The 18,019-nt window shown below is 53.9% G+C and overlaps 1 protein-coding gene across 5 annotated transcripts in view; it reads left to right on the top strand.

Moving 5' to 3' along the window:
• Positions 1 to 18,019, top strand: part of CHST15 (carbohydrate sulfotransferase 15) — an 81,795-nt gene that overhangs the window by 720 nt on the left and 63,056 nt on the right. Inside the window, exon 1 of one of the 5 annotated variants that reach the window (XM_040486702.1) lies at positions 162 to 249. The exons of 1 other annotated variant lie outside the window; for it this stretch is intronic. The gene's annotated coding sequence lies outside the window, so the exon portion shown is untranslated. Of the gene's footprint in view, positions 1 to 161; positions 265 to 693; positions 754 to 1,229; positions 1,321 to 18,019 lie in introns of those variants that run through there. 3 more of the 5 variants (XM_040486700.1, XM_040486699.1, XM_040486701.1) reach the window with 3 other exon arrangements.

The raw sequence follows: 18,019 nt of genomic DNA, 5'->3' as shown, positions 1-18,019 counted from the left end.
CGCGTGCCCCCTCCTTGGCTCGAGAGAATGCAGCCGGAGCTCGGGGACAGGGGACGAGGCGAAGGGGTGGTGGCGCTGCGGACGGCCGGAGGCCGGCGGGGGGCGCACGCCGCGGGGCACGCACGGGCCGGCTGCCCAGAAGAACGGCCCCGGGAGTCGGAGTCGGGGCGCCCCCGCGCCGCCCCGCTCTGGAAGCTGCAGGCGGAGGACTGACGGACCGACCGGCAGACAGACCGGTGCTTTCACCGTGTGAGCGCGCGCCGGGTGGGTGGTGGTGGTCGGGGGAGGGGGGCGGGAATTCCCCCAGCCAGATGCTCGGCTCCCCCGCGCACTTCGGGGAAGTTTCCAGGCGCAGCCCGGGGCAGGTAAGTGGGCAGCCGCCTCTCTCTCTCTCCCCGACCCTGGCTGGCAGCCACCCCCGGACCTCCCGCTCCGGTGCCACGGGCGCTTTGGGCCGAGGAGGCGGGAGGACCCGGCGGGGGAGGGGGGTCCCCAGGCACCCACGCCTGTGGGACCCGGTCCGGCGGGGGACACCGCGGGGGCGGGCGTGGGAGGAGACGGGGGCGCGGCCGGGCCCGGAGCGGCCTGAACTTTTGCTCCCCGCCCCCTCCTCCTTCCTCTCGGCCCTCCGCCCCTTGCCCCCTCCCGGCTGCCGGCCGTGGCTCAGGAGGCGGCGGGACTCGGGAGTTGCCGGCGCTTCTCGGCGGCGGCGGCGGCCCCGGCCGGCTGGGCGCGGCGAGCCGAGCGCGGCAGGTCTGAGCGGCTCGGCGGCTGGGAGCGGGGGCTGCGGGGCGCCGAAGCCGTGGGGGAGCCGGGGAGGCGGCGGCGATCGTGCGGGAGCGCCAGGGCGTTGGGCTGCGGGTGCGGGTGGAGAGGACGCGTGGCGCAGTGGGCCCTCTCGGACCCCCCTGGGAGGGCGGGATGGAGGCGGCCGCGTGAAGGAACCTCGCCTTTGGGGAATGAATGAAGAGCTGGGAAAGCGCCTTCTGACTCCTCCGGGCGAATGGATTGGCCGGCGTGCGCGCGCGTGTGTGCGTGTGTGTTTGGGATTCGGAGCCGCCTGGGTCCTGGGCGCGGCTGCCTGGCCGCCCCGTCGCGGTCCTGGTGCCCACGTTGCCCGCCCGCCCCGCGCCCTGGCGTGGCCCTCGCGGCTGGAGAGGCCGGCGGAGACACAGGAGGCGGGGGCTCGGTTGCCGGCTGCTGGCGGCTGGACGTCTGCGCCTCGCGTAGGGAGGCTCGAGAAGCAGGCGGCGAGGCTGGGGCTGAGGCTAGCTCTCCGGGGGCCCCCCGTTTGCCCCGTCCCCCGCGTGTTCACACCGGGTGAGTTGATGGCGCGGAGTTTGGGGGATGAAGTTGTGTTCTTAGGAAGCCCCAGGACGCCCCGGGAAGGGATTTGGCGCGGCGTTCCGTGAAGCGGAGCGGGGGGGGGGGGGCTCCGCTTCTGGGCTCCTCCGTAGTGCCCCCCAGCCCCTCTTTATCAGGGGCAGTTGCCATGAGGGCAGCCAGCCCGCCGAGCAGAAAGGCACCTTGAGGGCATGTGCACGCCCTGCGGGGCCCCGGAGGAAACCCAGGTTTGGAGATTTGCCCGAAGTTCCTCTAGGACCTTCCCACCCCGCTCTCCATCCCAGCCTTCCTGCCCCCCCCCCCCCCCATCCCTTGGAAAATCAGGAATCCTCCCTTACAGAACGTGGCACTTAGGGGTTTTACAAACTGAATGTTGAATCGGGATGTTTTGATTGCTACCTAAACACATTGGAGTCATACATGCTTTTGCTTAAAATAGCGTGTGCACAAAAATATCTTTTAATTAGGTGGTTTTTATCAAATAAGTTTTTCTCTACAATACTCCTGGAAGATTGGCAGGAAAATGTTCTTTTTGCCTCGTCCTGGACGAGGAGGCTGAGCCAGCAAGGTGAGGCTGCTTGCCATGGTCTCCCTCTCAGCGTGGGTTTGAGCCAGAAGCAGAGCTGCGGGTCTGGGCTTCCCTTCAAGGTCCCCAGGAGAACCGTCTCTAGGCTCCTGGGAAGGAAATTCAGCAGCGTCTGTCTTTTCTGATCAATGCATGACTGCAGTGAGCTGGCTTGTGGGTGAAGCAAGCAGCATGAATTCATCCAGGTGTGGGGAGCAGGGGTGGGGGGAGGATGGCCAGGGCAGGGGGAGGGGGCAGGTCTGCCCACAGTGGGGTACAGGTATGCCTTGCTTTTCTTTGATGACTAGAGCTTGTGGTGCCCCAACCACGGTCTTGGCCAGGGATCCCAGCACCGTCGCTGTGGCTTCTGTGCAGCCTTCTCTTTCTGTACCTTTCTCTCCTCTGTTGCTGCTGCCCCTGGCCAGGAGAGGCAAGGCATTTGGTTTTCTACCTGCCAGAAAGAGAGAAGATTAATCCCTGCATCTGGAAGAGGCAGTGTTTGCAGGAAAGGTTGGGAGAGGTTGGGAAGTGGATTGTGTTTATTTGGTGTTTGGAGAAGAGTGTAAAAGAAACTCCAGGTTAACCAGCTGGGCCACAGGAACCTCAGGCCCTTTGAACCTGCACTATCAGAAGCTTTAGATTAGTCTGGGCTGTGATTAGATTGTGGTTGTCCAAGGCCATGTAGGACCCAGCTGGAAATCGCCCTTGCACGTGCAGGGGGAGAAGGAGAGGAGGGAGATTCTGGGGCTGCCCTGAATGGGTGAACCATGCCCCACCTATAGGGGGCAGCTTTCACTCGGCCTCGGCCAGTTGGAAAGAAACAGACTTGGCGGGTCTTGTTTGTTTTCAGGAGAGTTCTCAAGCGTGGACATTCAAGTGTGGGTTCTCATTCTAGAAGTGGAGTAAAAGGTTGGGGTGGTTGTATTGCCAGGAGGTCTGAAGTTTGACATCCGGCCCCGTGTCCTACCATCAGGGAGATGTGATACATGGTAGGACTTGTGACTCACCCCCCCCCCTCCCCAAGGGCCCAGGGACTAAGCGCCATGTGCCAGGCTCTGTCACACACGTGTGTGTCACACACTCAATCAGTAGCTACCTGATGGAGACCCATCACGTGGGAAGTGACGCTACTAAGACTTTTTATATGATTTCATTTACCAAATAGATCCCAGGGTGGAGCATCTGGGGGTGCTACGGTGGTGAGACGGGCACAGCCCCAGCCCTTACAGAAGGGGGGGCAGACAGAAATGCCTGTACCGGATGGACAGACCTCGAGCTGGGAAGGACAGTAGGGCAAGAACAGTGCTGGAAGGGGTGGGTTGTTGGGGGAGGAGTCTCCTTTGACAGATGTGGAAATCGAGGCTCACAGCAGTTGAAAGCCTGAAAGTGGGGAGTCAGCCCCTGCCCCTGATCTGTATCTCCTGGGCCTGCCCTTCATCCCACCATGCGGGGCTGGAGCCTCTTGGAAACCCCCAGAACACGCGCTCTCTGTGGTTGGCAGCTCTCGCTTTTCCTGTCCGTATGTTTGGACCCCATCCCCTTCCTAGTGCCTCTAGGTCCAGGATTGCAAAGATACAATTTGGAACCATGTGTCAGAGACGGGAATGTTCTTAAATTCTAAAAGCAGACACTACCTTTTTTTTTGTTTTTTTTGTTTTTTTTTGTTTTTTTTTTCAACGTTTATTTATTTTTGGGACAGAGAGAGACAGAGCATGAACGGGGGAGGAGCAGAGACAGAGGGAGACACAGAATCGGAAACAGGCTCCAGGCTCCGAGCCATCAGCCCAGAGCCTGACGCGGGGCTCGAACTCACGGACCGCGAGATCGTGACCTGGCTGAAGTAGGACGCTTAACCGACTGCGCCACCCAGGCGCCCCAAGACACTACCTTTAAAAGTTGGGTGGCGGGGCGCCTGTTTCCGATTCTGTGTCTCCCTCTCTCTCTGCCCCTCCCCCGTTCATGCTTTGTGTCTCTCTGTCCCAAAAAATAAATAAACGTTGAAAAAATAAAATAAAATAAAAAAGTTGGGTGGCTCAGCCAGTTAAGCATCTGACTCCTGGTTTCTTTTCTTTTCCTTTCATTTTTTTTTTAAGTTTTATTTATTTTGAGAGAGAGAGAGAGAGAGAGCCAGCATGAGCAGGGGAGGGGCAGAGAGAGAGGGAGAGAGAATCTCAGGCTCCACCCCATGAGTGCAGAGCTCCCCCACGCAGGGCTCCCGCTCAGGAACCGTGAGATCTCGACCTGAGCTGAAATCAGGAGTCAGACGCTTAACCGGCTGAGCCCCCCAGGTGCCCCTCGGACTCCTGGTTTCTGCTTGGGTCATGATCTTGCAGTTGGTGGGATGGAGCGAGCCCCGCGCCGGGCTCTGTGCTGGCAGCGTGGAGCCTGCTTGGGATTCTCTCTCTCCCTCTCTGCCCCTCCCCGACTCGTGCCGTCTCTGTCTCTCTCAAATAAATAAATAAAACTTAACAGTGGTAGCTGGCATGGGAATGTCACTTAAGTGAGCAGTCAGCTGGCGGGCATCTCTCCAGCAGTATGTCGTTTGGCAAGTAATGCTTTCAGTCATTGTTCAGAATCATGCCGCCCGTCTTCCCTTCCAGTCTGTCTGTTGGGATGTCGGGGAGTATATTCAGTTACTTCCGTGGGTGATTTTGTGCCTGTCACGTGAGCCAGGAGATCGTGTTCTCGCTTAGCCGAGCAGGTATCGGGAGACGGAGTGTTTTGACGAGCACAATGTATTTCTTTATTGTTCTCCAGTGCGGAGGTTTGATTTCCATCCCGAGATGCTCCTCCTTTACAATAAAGCAGGAGAAGATGACCCATGTTTTCACAGCATGAAACAAGCTTAAAGGTGGCAGTTATCTAGTTAGTCTATCCCGTCTAGGTAGCTAGGAAGAAAAGTAAAGGCTTTGTGTTGATTTGGGCCAATACAGCTTTTTTTTTTTTTTTTTTGACATATGGGGGCTGGGGAGGCGGACATTTGGTCACAACAGCTGTCACTGGCTGGGTCCCCACTGGTTCCCAGCTGGCCCTGTGCCAGGCAGGTCGGACAGGTGTCCCCCTTTGTCTCTATTAGAGGGCGGGGAAGGCTGCTTGAGATCACACAGACCGAGCTTTCAGCCACCCAGGTGTCCAGGACGAAGGATGAGGGAATGACAGCGGGGTCTGGAGGGAAAGAAGACAGGGTACAGGGTAAAAACTGTGGCTTCCCCAGAAGGGGAAGGTGGGTGTGAATCAGCAAGTGCTACGTTAGGGGGAGGTGGCCCTGGAAAGCAGGTTTTTAGTCTCTGCTGGCTTCAAAAGGGGTGTGAGGAACCTCAGGCGTTTCGGCGGCATTCGGTGGCGATGATGGGAGGCATTGATGCGTCGCCCCAGGTGTGGGCCCCGGGCCAAGTGCGCTGGGTTGGGGCGGGGGTGGGGGGCAGAGGAAGCACACAGCCAGGGCAGCACCCAATTAGTGGGCAAGGCAAAGCTTGCACAAGTTGGTTATGTAACACCGCTGGCAGGAAGGACATGGTTAGCGGCTCTGAGGTCGCAGTGGTCTGGAGTGACTTCGTCCCCCAGCCTGACGGGCCGCTGTCTCATGTGTGAGTCGACACCTGCCAGGTGCTCGGAGCAGGGCCTGGCGCACAGGAAGCACTCCTGTACTCTTGAGTGCTGGAGCTCATAACCAAGGACAGAGGACGCCTCTGAACGCCCGGAAATTGCATGGACAACTTTTGATGAAGATGGTCGGTGTGTGTATTTCAGAAGGGGACGCACGATTTCAACAGATTCTGCCTTCGGCACCTCGTAAGGCCAGGAGCCCCAGGACACCTTAGATCCTGTAGATCCTGTTCGGGTTTTCTTTGGCTGGCTGCTTTACCTCTCGGGCCTGTTTCTTCGTGTGTGTGTGTGTGTGTGTGTGTGTGTGTGTGTGTGTGTGTGAGCAGGGGCCGGGTAAACGGTCACTTTGCGAGCCCTTCACCGGACACCGTGGGGAGGCCGTGGGTCAGTTCGGCTGTGTTCCCCACTTGTCACAATGAAGCAGGGCAGATCAGGCAGCTCTCGCCGGAGACGTGTGGGGACAACTTGCTTTCGGATGTTACATCTTGAGCCCCACCGTAAGCTTCCAAGAGTCCTGAGCAGGCTGGGAGGGGCCTCGTTGCTGGCCCAGGGCTCCCCCTGACACCTATTTTATGCTTCTAGAACTCGTCCTGGCCCCGGCCTTTCGGCTCTCGGAAGAAAGGGAGGTTGGCAGATCATCAGGAGTAGAGGGTGTCATTATAATGGAAACTTGGACACTTTCCAGAATTGTGTTTGTGGTGAAAATATTGAAGCGGGCAGCCTAGTCACCCAGGTGCCTGGAAACTACCCCAACACGGGCAAATAATTAGATGCAGACCAGGCATAATTATTTTTTCCTACATTGTGCTGGAACCTGGTCTTTTTACATTTTCTCTTGAAATGGGATACCCTCCTTTTGATTCGTCTGCTCCCTGGGGTGGAAAAGACAGTGGTGGTCTGGAGCAGGAGGGGAAGACCGTGAGGGGTGGTGATTCTGTCCCTGCCAGGGCAGCCCCGCGTCACGGGGGAACTTCTGTCCTGCTCTGCTGTGCCCTTGTGGGGACCCGCCCCGAGGGCCTGGGGCATCTTTGCTCGCAGGTTGGAACCTGCATCCCAGAGTCTGAGAGGTCTGCAGAAGTGCATTCCTGTCTCATGCCCTCGATGGAAGGGGCCGGGGAGCTCTGTCTGCCCCTCGTGACACCTGTTTACTCACACACGCTGATGGAAGTGAACTTCAGCCCCTTCACATTTGCAGTGAATCAGATGTTTGGTGCCTCCATGCAGACGTCCTTTTAGCCTGGGTGTTGAGTCCCTTAGAGACCCTTGGCGGGGCAGCACAGGGGGTGGGTGAGCCTGGCACCAGGCTGACCAGGGTGGGAGTCCCTCCTGTGTTTCTTTTTTTTCTTTTTTTTCCTTCTAATGTTTATTTATTTTGGAGAGGGGGGCAGGGACAGAGGATCCGAAGCAGGCTCTATGCTGTCAATAGCAAGCCCCACACGGGGCTAGAAGTCAAGAACCATGAGATCGTGACCTGAGCTGAAGTCAGAGCCTCAACTGAATGAGCCACCCAGGCGCCCCATCCTTTGTTCCTTTGCTCCTTTACCGTAACCCTGAGCAACTGGCCTACCCTTCTTGTGCCTCAGTTTTGTCATTGGTAAAGGGGGTTAATGATTTCTACTTTGTATTGTGTTTTGAGTATTAGAAGTAGCACAATTTAGGGCTCCAGGGAGCTCCCCCAATTGAGCCCCTCTTCCTGGACAGCTTCTGAACCGAGACAGAGAGAGAGAGAGAGAGAGAGATGAGTGGAGATAAAAATGTGGCATCTGTCCTCGACTGAAGCCTACGTTGGAGAATGTGGCTGAGCTGGTGGGCATGGGGGCATCGTAGTCCCGAACTGAGGGCCCCGCCCCCCCCCCCCCGCCAAGTCACAGGCAGAATGAGGAAGTTGCAGCCGCCCTGGGGGCAGTCCCCACCTCCCCGGGCAGCTGGTGGGGTGGCAGGCCTGCTCTGGGTGAGGAAAGGCAGGACTGGGTCACTCACACCCAGATCCTTGTTCCACGCTCCTGGGATAGTGTAGATACCACCGGGTGCAGACACACAGGCCGAGTGCTGTGCATGTGGGAGGAGACGTCAGGAGCGAGCAAGACGAGTCCCTTGCTGACATCCAGTAGTCAGTGTGGAGCCCGGGGCCTGGCCCTTGGTGGGGGCTGACAGATGGTGTCCATTAGGGCAGGGGGGCATTGAAGTTAGGCAGCAAGGCCTTGTCGGCTACTTGTATCTGCGGAGCGTGGGAGTGATCGCCACAGTGAGTAAATGATTAGCCGTGGACCCCGAGGCTGCGTTCTAAACCGTGAGGCAGTTCACAAGGAGTGGAGGTATGTGCTGACCATGAGCCTGGCCGGGAGAACCGCGTCTGCCTCCCCTTGGCCCCCTGCCCCCCCCCCCCCGTACCCCGCCCCCCCCTGCTCCCGTGGGGCCCCATTGCCACCTTCAGGAAACCTCTGCCAGTAACTCGTATCGTCTCTGCCACATCTCCCCTGAGCCCCTTTGTCCCCCGTCCAGGTGTTACTTTCCTCTTCTGACCTTCCGTGTTCTGCTTCGAACTCCACCTTGAACCTATCTCACCTTGCATCATCTTCCAGTTTCCTGAGTGCCGTCTGCTTTCCCTAACCCGGGGAGCCTCTCAAGGTTGAGGAAGGTTTCTAGGGGACCCGCTTACAACTAGGCCCGCAAAGAGTCGGGGGAGGCTTGCCGTTTATTGAACTAATGAAAACGATTCTTTCAAAAACCCATTTCTCCGGGACCGTTACGGATCTTACGTGGGCCTCTGGGTGTGCACCCGGAAGGTAGAAAAGAGTCCCCGGTTTGGTGCCCCGGTACAGGAGTTAACGCTTGCCACTAAATTTTTGAAGGAGTCAAGAGCCTCATGCAATAACCTTGGGTTTCCTGGCATTAGGGTTTTGGGCCACTAAACAGCTTTGTGTGTGTGTATGTGTCTTGAGAGCCTTGGGGGGAAATGTTATGGAAATTTGGTTGGTGTTTCAGAAATATAAACAGGAGCCATCTACTCAGGGAAGAAATGTGGGGGCTGTTAGTGTTTCTTATAGCTGGCATAATGGCTTGTCTTTAAATTCCAGGCGCCTTTGTTTGGAATGTAAATATTTGCATTAAAAATATAAAGTATATCCTGGCGTGTATTTATTGCGGCCATAATTTCCAAACCCCAAATCAGACTATTGGTCTACAGAGGATTATTTCCTCTGATTTGTGAACCTGTTTATATAAAGAGTCTTCCAAATGTACACACACACACAACCATATTTGCTTGTGCACGTAAGGGATCTCCAGGATTACCAAAGAGCGGGGTTGCCTTGGGGAGTCTGGGCTGAGTGTTTGTGCCTCCCAGTGTGCATTCCGGATCATGTTCTGGTAAGCAGCAGCCACTCTGAGGATGGCCAGATTTGGGCCCCGGTCCCGTGGGATTGTGTGGCTCCTCTGACCTCAGTTTCCTGGACATCCCAGGTAGGGGATGGACCACAGCTGGCTCATCTCTGGGCCACGTAACCAGACATTGATTTCAGAATTATTGTTGCTCTAGGAAGATGTGGAGAAGAATGGGCGTTTGGGGTCGGTTCTGTGGTGTGGCGGCGGCGGGGGGGGGGGGGCAGGACGTTCTCATTTCCGGTTCATGGTTGAACTCCGAAGGCCTCTGTGGGATGTCATCCTCCATGAGATTCTTGGGGACGGGTTAGCCTTTTCATTTTCCAGAGAACAGCCCTGCTTTGTCAGACATTTGGCGGAGACGGAGTTTTACCGCTTAGCTGGTCTCCGCCCTCTTCTCCAGAGTGAGAGGTGGGGGGCTGCAGTTGTGCTGGGCTAGGACCTCTGCTTCCAGTGGTGTGTGTGTGTGTGTGTGTGTGTGTGTGTGTGTTGGAGGGTGGCAGCCCCAGATGGAAACCCTGTCTCCAAGTGACTCAACAAATGGAGAGGTGGAAGTCAGCCGGCCTGTTGGGGACAGCCAACCTGGGTGATAGATATGTCGGCCAGCCCCAAATCTAGGCTTGTCCCCAACCCCCCGGCAAACTCTCCATCATCACAGGGTGGAGGACAGAGGAGAAGGGGACACGGGGGTTCCTGGCAGGGCCTGGGGGACCCCACCTCTGGCCCCTGGTTCTCTGGTACCAGGGCCCACTTGTCCCTGCTTCCCAGCTACCCAGGATCCTCCCCTTGATTGGGACCAGCTCCTCCTCGGACACTGTGCACTGTTACTTTAGGACCGGACTCGGTTGAGGCAGCAGGAACCCTCTGGCCCTCCCCATCGCCATCTTGAAAAGAGCATCTTGACCGAAGGAGTGTCAGGCCTCCCTCTGCTTGGGAACTTTTCCTTCCTTGGGCTCCAGGGGATGCTGAGCCGCACGTGGGAGAGGAAGCGAGGCGGGGAGACGGTGTGAGGAGAGAGGTATGGAGAGCTGGGATGCTAGCTCCAGCACTGCCTTGATGGGCCATCCAGTGTTAAGCATGGAACTTTCCATGTTTGGTTCCTACTTTGACCCATCAGTGAACGTTCCTTATCTGAAAGAAACATTGTCCTGCCTCAGAAATGGTGAGCGTTTAGGAAGGACCACTTCCCGGGTGCCTGGGTGCTCTTGAAGTACGAGAAACTCACGGTTGCCTTTTCCGTGGTCATCTTTAGCCCAGCCCACGGTGATGCGACCCCACCTCGTTCCCCGTCACAGTTCTTAATAAAAGATTGTCCGATCCAGAAGGGCCCTGTGTGACCCCGGATTGGGCCAGCGATCCAAGTGCACTGTCCTGAGAGTCAGAGGAAATAGCTGCTTTTAGGACATGCTGAACTTGCCTAAGCAAGTTATCAGTCGGAATAAATAAGAGGCTGAAGGGACGCTCTGATTAATGACAGTGGGAGCAGCCTGACATTTGTGTCGTCCTAACTTTGAAAAGCTATTTGTACTCGCTGTAGCAGTCTCTGTGAGAAATTAGATGTGGAAAGGTGTGCAGAAGACAATGGGCACTTAGCAAATGAGACCTCCTCTCCAGAAGCACCTTCCAGGCAAAAATAAAATAAAATAAAATTTAAAAAAGTCATTTGCCCACGGGTCGACTGTTGCAAAATCCAGGGATCCTTTGCCTTGGACAAAATTTGCATTGTAATTGATGCATTAATGATGTAGTGAAATGGGGTATTAAAAATTAGATGAAATCTCGGTTGCCATTAGGGGTAGAAAGGAAATTTGCTTTCGGCTGTTAAAACTGAAACAAATCAGTAGAAAAATGCAGGCCTGCCCACGTCTGAGTCAGCGGTTTTTTTGGATTGTGGAAGAAGGAGATTTGCCCACTGAAAATCAGCCTTGTGCCTCTTGGACCAGCCCTGAAGCTATAGAACTGTTTGGGGAGGTGTGTGTGCACGCGTGTGGATGTGTGTATATGTATATGTGTGTAGGTATATTTAGCTTACAAAGTTCTCATCGAATTTATTTTTAAAAATTATGCAACAGACTGCTTTTTTTTTGTCCATTCAACCTATTCCCTTATTATTAGTTTAAAAAATTTTTTTAATGTTTATTTATTTTTGAAGGAGAGAGAGTCAGAGTGTGAGTGGGGGAGGGGCAGAGAGAGAGGGAGGCACAGGCTCCGGGCTCCGAGCTGTCCGCACAGAGCCCGACGCGGGGCTCAAACTCACAAACCGCGAGATCACGACCCAAGCCGAAGTCGGACGCCCAACCGACTGAGCCACCCAGGCGCTCCTAACCTCTTCCCTTTTCAAACAGCTTACTTGAGATACAGTCCGCTCACATACCACACATTTAAATTAAATCCATCCATTTAAAGCATATGATTCAGTAGTTTTGAGTGTATTTACAGATCTGTGCAACTAGCACCACATTCAATTTGAGAACATTCCATCATCTCAGAAAGAGAGCCTTTGCCCATTCGCGGTCAGCCCCCACTTCCCTCATGCACAGCCCCCCGATCCCCCAGTCCTAAGCAGTGAGGCATCTTCTGTCTCTATCAGTTTTTCTGCTCTGGACTTGTGTATGACTGGAATCGTATAAATAATACGTGTGTGTGTGTGTGTGCGCGCGCGCGCGTGCGCGCGCTTTTTTGTTTTTTGTTTTGTTTTTGTTTTTCGGGTTTTTCTGTACCTGGCTTGCACTCAGCATCATGGTTTTACAGTTGACCCATGTTGTAGAATGTACCAGTATGACATTCCTTTTGATGGCCAAATCGTGTTCCATTGGATGGATGGATCACATTTTATAGATGTTTGGGTTGTCTCCGACTTTGGAGTCTTGGTAATCTGCTATAAACATTCATGTACAAGTTTTTGTGTGGACACATGTTTCCATTTCTAGGGTTATGGTTTATGAGATATTTTTACTTGCTCTTAATAATAAGATTCATTTATTTTTTTTTACATGCTCTTTTCCTGGCCCTAGGGAAGGCTTAATTCTCAGATGGGTTTCTGTTTCCCATCTGAATTGTCTGAATTTATTAGAGCTAGGAAAGGCCTTCAGGGGATCATAGTCTGGCTCCATTTTGTAGATGGGGAAACTGAGGCCCCAAGAGGTCACACGGAGCCAGGACTCAGCCCTGGTTTCAGTTGTCCTGAATGTTCTTCCTAAGCTCTTCGTAAAACCCAGTCACCCTCTTGACTGGCGTGGGGTGGACGGTTGGTGACCACCTTGCCCGAGCCCGCTGTTGTAACCCCCTCTGACCTGATGGAGGCCGGAGAGTGGCTGGTCCGCCACCAGCTGCCAAACAAGAGCTTCGGCTTGTGGCGCCAGCGCCTTCTCGTTCTTTCTCCCTGCGGCAACAGGAGGCCAACGCTTATCCGGGGAATAATTAAATTAGGAACCAATTCAGAGAATGAAATTTTATCTGATCTGGCTGAGCCCATAAACAAGGGGCTGTGGCTGTGACTTCAGGGTACATTATGAAGTTGTTTTTGAAGCATTATGTTGGGCCAGAGCATTGGCGGACCTGCGCGGGCCGGCGGGGGCACCTCCTGGGGCGGGCGGCTTGCGTGGCTGGGGGTTCATCCTGAAGTGTTGAGCCGTGTCCCCATTCTAGCTTCTCGTGCACTTGTTTTCAGGTGCCATTTAAATTCTGATGCGGTAGATAGAAGTGTTTTATGGCCGGGATGTTCTGGATGCTTCAGAAAGTCCCATCTGTCAAGATCCCCACGGATACACCTCGTTGTCATTGACGTTGTAATGCACTTCTACAATTGTAGTGAGAAGTAAACTTTGCAGGAAGCTCTCTGGCTGTAAATCAGGGTGCTGCTTCGGAACTCCCATGGAGCTTTTCGAAAGAAATACACCTACTCCAGTCCTTCATCACGTCTTGGGGGGCGGGGGCCCTGGACAGCTGTGCGTGTGCCCGTGCACCTGCGTGTGTAGGCACATGTTAAGCTCTTTAGCTGAGAACCATTGATGGAATCGGCAGTGATTATAATCATTCTTCTAAGGAGAATTACAATCCTTCCATGGCCAACAGGGGGACAGCGATCCTCAGGAATGAGCCTTTTTTGTCCCCAGTCTGTGTTGCGACCTGGACTGTGACTCTCTTTGTGTTTCTGGACCGGATTCCTTGGATGTGATGATTGTACATTTTCCATCACTCTGCTGCATCTGTGGGATCGTGGGTCTGTTTTCCTTCTCTGGGAACTGCCCTGGCACCATCTCCACGGCGGCCCAGCCAGCGATCTGAGAATCTCCTTTGGCACTCAGCTGGTTGTGCAGGAATTACTTCCTTTCCATCTGCTGGCAGAGGTTATTTATTCTGCTAAGACCAGAATTGTGTCTTACTCAAGGTTATATTCCCAGGGTCTAGCCCGTGGCAAAGAATGATTGGATGGATGGATGGACGGATGGATGGATGGATGGATGGATGGACAGACACATGGATGAAGGGAAGAAAGGCAAGAGTACATTGGATAATTGAAAACCTTGACCCAGCGTGTGGGAGAACAAAGGTCTTACAGGTCAGCTGGTTCATTTTCGTAGCCTACTCACAGCCCTTTTGTAGCCGGGGAGGCTGAGACCCGTGGGGGTGAAATGATTTGCCCCCGATCCTTCAGCGCCATTGGTGAAGAGTATTTGGGAGCCTGACCCTTCTTTTTTTTTTTTTTTTTTTAATTTTTTTTTTCAACGTTTATTTATTTTTGGGACAGAGAGAGACAGAGCATGAACGGGGGAGGGGCAGAGAGAGAGGGAGACACAGCATCGGAAACAGGCCCCAGGCTCCGAGCCATCAGCCCAGAGCCCGACGCGGGGCTCGAACTCACGGATCGTGAGATCGTGACCTGGCTGAAGTCGGACGCCTAACCGACTGCGCCACCCAGGCGCCCCAGAGCCTGACCCTTCTGTTTCTCCAGCCCTTCTGACGCAGGCTCTGTACCTCCCCTTAAAAGTCATTTTCCTGATGGAGGAAATACTTTGTGCCTGCCACTGTGCTGGAACTCTCATGGGGAGAGATGGAGAGTAGACAGTTTCCCAAATATCAGAACAGATAGTAAGAAGTGTCTGCGATGGGCAGCGGCTGACTGGGTGATCGGGGAAGGATTTTCCGAGAAGGCGACAAGTAGGCTGATCCTTGAATGAGAAGGCACTACCACCTGAAGCTCCGGAAGAGTGTCCCAGGCAGAGGGAACAGCAAGTTACAAGACCCCAACAGGGGACCAGTTGATGGGATGGGAGAGCTGGTCAGAGGACCTGGTTTCTACCACACGTGGGTTGACATCCATGCTTCTGTCTTCCTCCAAATTACTATTTACAGCTCGCCGCACAACACTTGTCCAAATGGCTAGTGGGGGGGGGGGGGAACCAGGAGCAATCCCCATCCTCCTTGTCCTCTCCCTGAGGGTTTGGCTTGTGAGCAGAAGTTATTTTTATGCAAACACACGCTTGAGGGCAAAGTCTCAGGGTGGACAGCTGAACCCACACTCATCGACACAAGACCGAAATAGTGCCGTGAGTTCCCAAAGGTGAGCGTGTGGCTGACGATTTGAATTTGTGACGGCTCCAAGCGGCCCGCTTCTGGGAGAGGGGACCCTTTGGCGGGGAAGTGGGGCAAAGCAGATTCCTGTGCGGGCATGGCCTCTTCCTGGAGTGTTGCTTTCCTGCCTGGCCTTGACCAAGTCCCTCACGACTCAGCTTCCTCTTAACTCTCTCAGATGGAGGCTCTGCCCCCCTCCCTGTGCTACTCCCAGAGCTTCCTTCCCATCATCTGTTATAACCTTGCTCCTTGAGGGACCTGCCATTCGTGTCTCTTTCTCGAAATCCTCTCCCTTCCCACCCCAGATCCCGTAGGAACCCATGTTCCCAGATGGGAACGCCCTATTTGGTGTTCCGGCCCCCTCCACAGATTATTTCTATCACTTATTTGCATAGGCTTCAAATCTCTCTCATCCCTCCCTGGACATCCTTAAGGGTATAATGTTGCAAAGCTTCCCTAGAAATGTTTATCGTTAGCGATGGTGACATACAGCCCCATTTTATATTGTTTATGATTAGTTTTTAAACTATGGACAGAACATGGATTTCTCTGAGTTTAAGTAAATGGAAAAACAAAAGAGAAACAAATTTTTTTTTTTTCCTGTAGAGCTCGATTTAGAATCATTCCAGATGTTCACTCGGCATCTCCTCCCAAGTTTGCGTGGGGCTGTCCCGCCTGGAAACTGTGCCTGTGTTGACCTGTTGAAAACTTGCCACGAATCCCTTAGTCTCTTGGCATTCCTAGATGTTGCCTTGTGATTTTATTGTAGCTTTTTATTTTGAAATAATTTGAGACTGGGGCGCCTGGGTGACTGAGTCAGTTAAGCGTCTGACTTCGGCTCAGGTCATGATCTCGGGGTTCATGAGTTCGAGCCCCATGCCGGGCTCCACGCTGACAGTGTGGAACCTGCTTGAGATTCTGTGTGCTCCTTCTGTGCTCTCTCTCTCTCAAAAATAAATTAATTAAAAAGAAAAACAGTGAAATAATTTGAGACCCCCAAGAAGCTGCAGAAATAGTACTAAGTTCCCGTGTGCTCCTCAACCAGCTTCCCGCAGCGATAACGTCTTACGTAACCGTAGGACATTATCACAGTCAGGAGCCTGACGTGGGTAAAATACTGTTACTAAACTACAGACGCTATTCTGTTGCCGCTTAATTTTGTTACGTGGAGGGATCCACAGCACTTTAGAATTTCATAGACTTCAGTGCTGTCGTTTGTGTTTTAGATTGTCTTTGGATCTCCTCCAATTGGTCATCAATTAAAATTCATTTCCACTGGTCAACCAATCCTGGAAGACCCGCGATATGTGCATTTCACATCCTCCAGGCACCCACGTGGTGCTCGGTGGGCCCGCAGCCTTGGTGCATGAACACGGACGACTTTCTTTCCCAGATCTGAGAGATGCTCAGATCTAAGGAACCGTAAAGAACAGTGCAGTGCATTGGCGCCCAGGACAGGGAATCGGGAAGCTTGGGTTCTGATAACGGTAGCCAACCTTTGGGCGCTCGTGCTAACCTTTATGTGCACTCTGTTTGCTCTCAGCAACCTTTGATATAGACACGCTTGACACGCCCACTCAACGGATGTGAAAACTGAGGCCCGAGAGGTTCATCCTGCCCCCGTTCTAGCAGTTGGTGAGTGACAGAGTGGGATTTGAACCCAGGCAGTGTTGCTTCAGAGGTTGCGCGCCCTTACCTCGTAGGGCTGCCTTCCTCGGTTCAGGTCTTGACCCTTGTGCTCCCAGCTCTCCCTGACTGCTCTGTGTGTTGGGGCTGCTTCCTTGACCTCTCCGAACCTCTTTCCTCAACTGCAACGTGAGGCGGTTGGCTGAGAAGATCTGCCGCCATGTCCCTTCCGTTTGTGAGCGCGGTTGGTTTTCCTGGTGAAAGACCAGGAGGTGCTTTGCGGGTCGGGAAGATATCTGCTGCCTGTTTTAGTTTGATGGGAGCCTCAATTCCCACTGAATTATGCTCTGGTGTGTTTGAATTAAGCCATCTACCAACCGATTTCTTAAAAATTCAAAATCCCCATGCAGCAGGCTGTGTCTGAGCCCCCTGCGCTCAGCTGCGGGTCAGAGTGATGCTCGTAATAACCAGAAGGCATGTGTGAGGCTGCTCGGTGCGTCGGCCTCACGGGCAGCATTAATTATGAGATGCCACCAAAACGAGATACGAGGGCATTATCAGCAGATACTTAATTGATTTTTGCATTCTCCACAAAGGAAGGTTAAAATTAAGCTTGTTTGTAAATGGTGTTTAAGCCTCACGGTCCTGGAGACGGCTGTAAAAACTAGCAGAGCAGGGCCCTGGTCCAAGGGCCTCATCTTCTTTGCAGGTTGTGGAAGGAGCCCATCGCTCAACTAAGGGAAAGATTTGCCCACTTAAAGGGGCCAGAAAGGTGTCAGCTTCAGCCGTAAATTTCACAGAAGGGGCCTCCACTTGAGGGCGCCGTGGCTGGACTCTGGGAAGAGTGTGTAATCGCATTCGCATGATAAGTGAAGGGCCCTTGTTGTTTAAATCGTCAGGCAAAGCTGCATCGGAGGAGATGCTGCTGTAGGTCAGAGTTAGGATCAACGGGCCCACGGAAGCCCACGGAAGCTGCTCGTGTTAACGTCACCGTTGGTACAGAAAGCAACGTTCTGATTCCGAAACGCTCTCGGAAAGGTCCCTGCACGAGCCCACGATAAGCTCAGACCCGAGGCGTGATGCCATTTCTGGGTATTTGCTCCTTAGCGGCCCCAGATCCCAGGAATAAGAGAAGCGCTTCGGGCGTGATCTCTCTTTCCTTTCAATCCCGATTACGTAACTCGTAAGGTACCTCCACAACCGGCCGTAGGATTTATTTAGAGGGCCTAGCGCAACATGAACAGCGAGCCCCTTCCTGAAAGATTACTGAGACTTTCAAGTCGGGGCAGCGAGAGCATTGAACCAAGTGCAGGGCCCTTCCCAGCGGGGGGCCCGGGTGCCCGCCTGGGTCGCAGTCTGTGGAGCCGGCCCTGGGTATCCAACGTGCTGCTCATCCTAGACCGAGTTGACTTAGAGCAACCGGCGTGAACAGTCGAGTGTAAGTGGCCGGAGGGCAGGGCTGCAGCTGTAACGCCTCGGTGGGTTCTGTGCACGCTCAGGAGAGACTTGTTGAGCTGAGTTGGCTCCCGGAGCGATCGTCCTGGCCTGCTGGTGGGATTTCCTGCGGCTCTCTCGGGTTCCAGGTGTCAGGGATCTGGAAAAATCCACCTCCGTGCTCTTCAGAATGGACAGGCACAAGCATCAAAATCCTCTAAGGAAGCTCCCTGTCAGACAGCTCAGCTTAGAGAAGAGAAAACCTGAATGTAAAACCCTTCTAGATTTTGTGTGTGTGTGTGTGTGTGTGTGTGTGTGTGTCTAAAGCTAAAATCCTGGTAATTTTTCACTGCACAATATAAAAGGCTGACAAACGGTGATTATCCGGCGCCCCTTAATGGATAACGTGTATTCGTCTGTGGCCCTGTGTCTCAGTCCCTAGAGGGGCAGCTTTTCATCTCTGGAATCCACTGCTTGGGCTCTTCGGGG

Source organism: Herpailurus yagouaroundi, unplaced genomic scaffold, assembly GCF_014898765.1.
Source record: "Herpailurus yagouaroundi ecotype Mexico unplaced genomic scaffold, PumYag 163, whole genome shotgun sequence".
Lineage (NCBI taxonomy): Eukaryota > Metazoa > Chordata > Mammalia > Carnivora > Felidae > Herpailurus > Herpailurus yagouaroundi.
The sequence above is the reverse complement of the archived record's forward strand: the minus strand, read 5'-3'. Positions and strand labels throughout refer to the sequence as shown.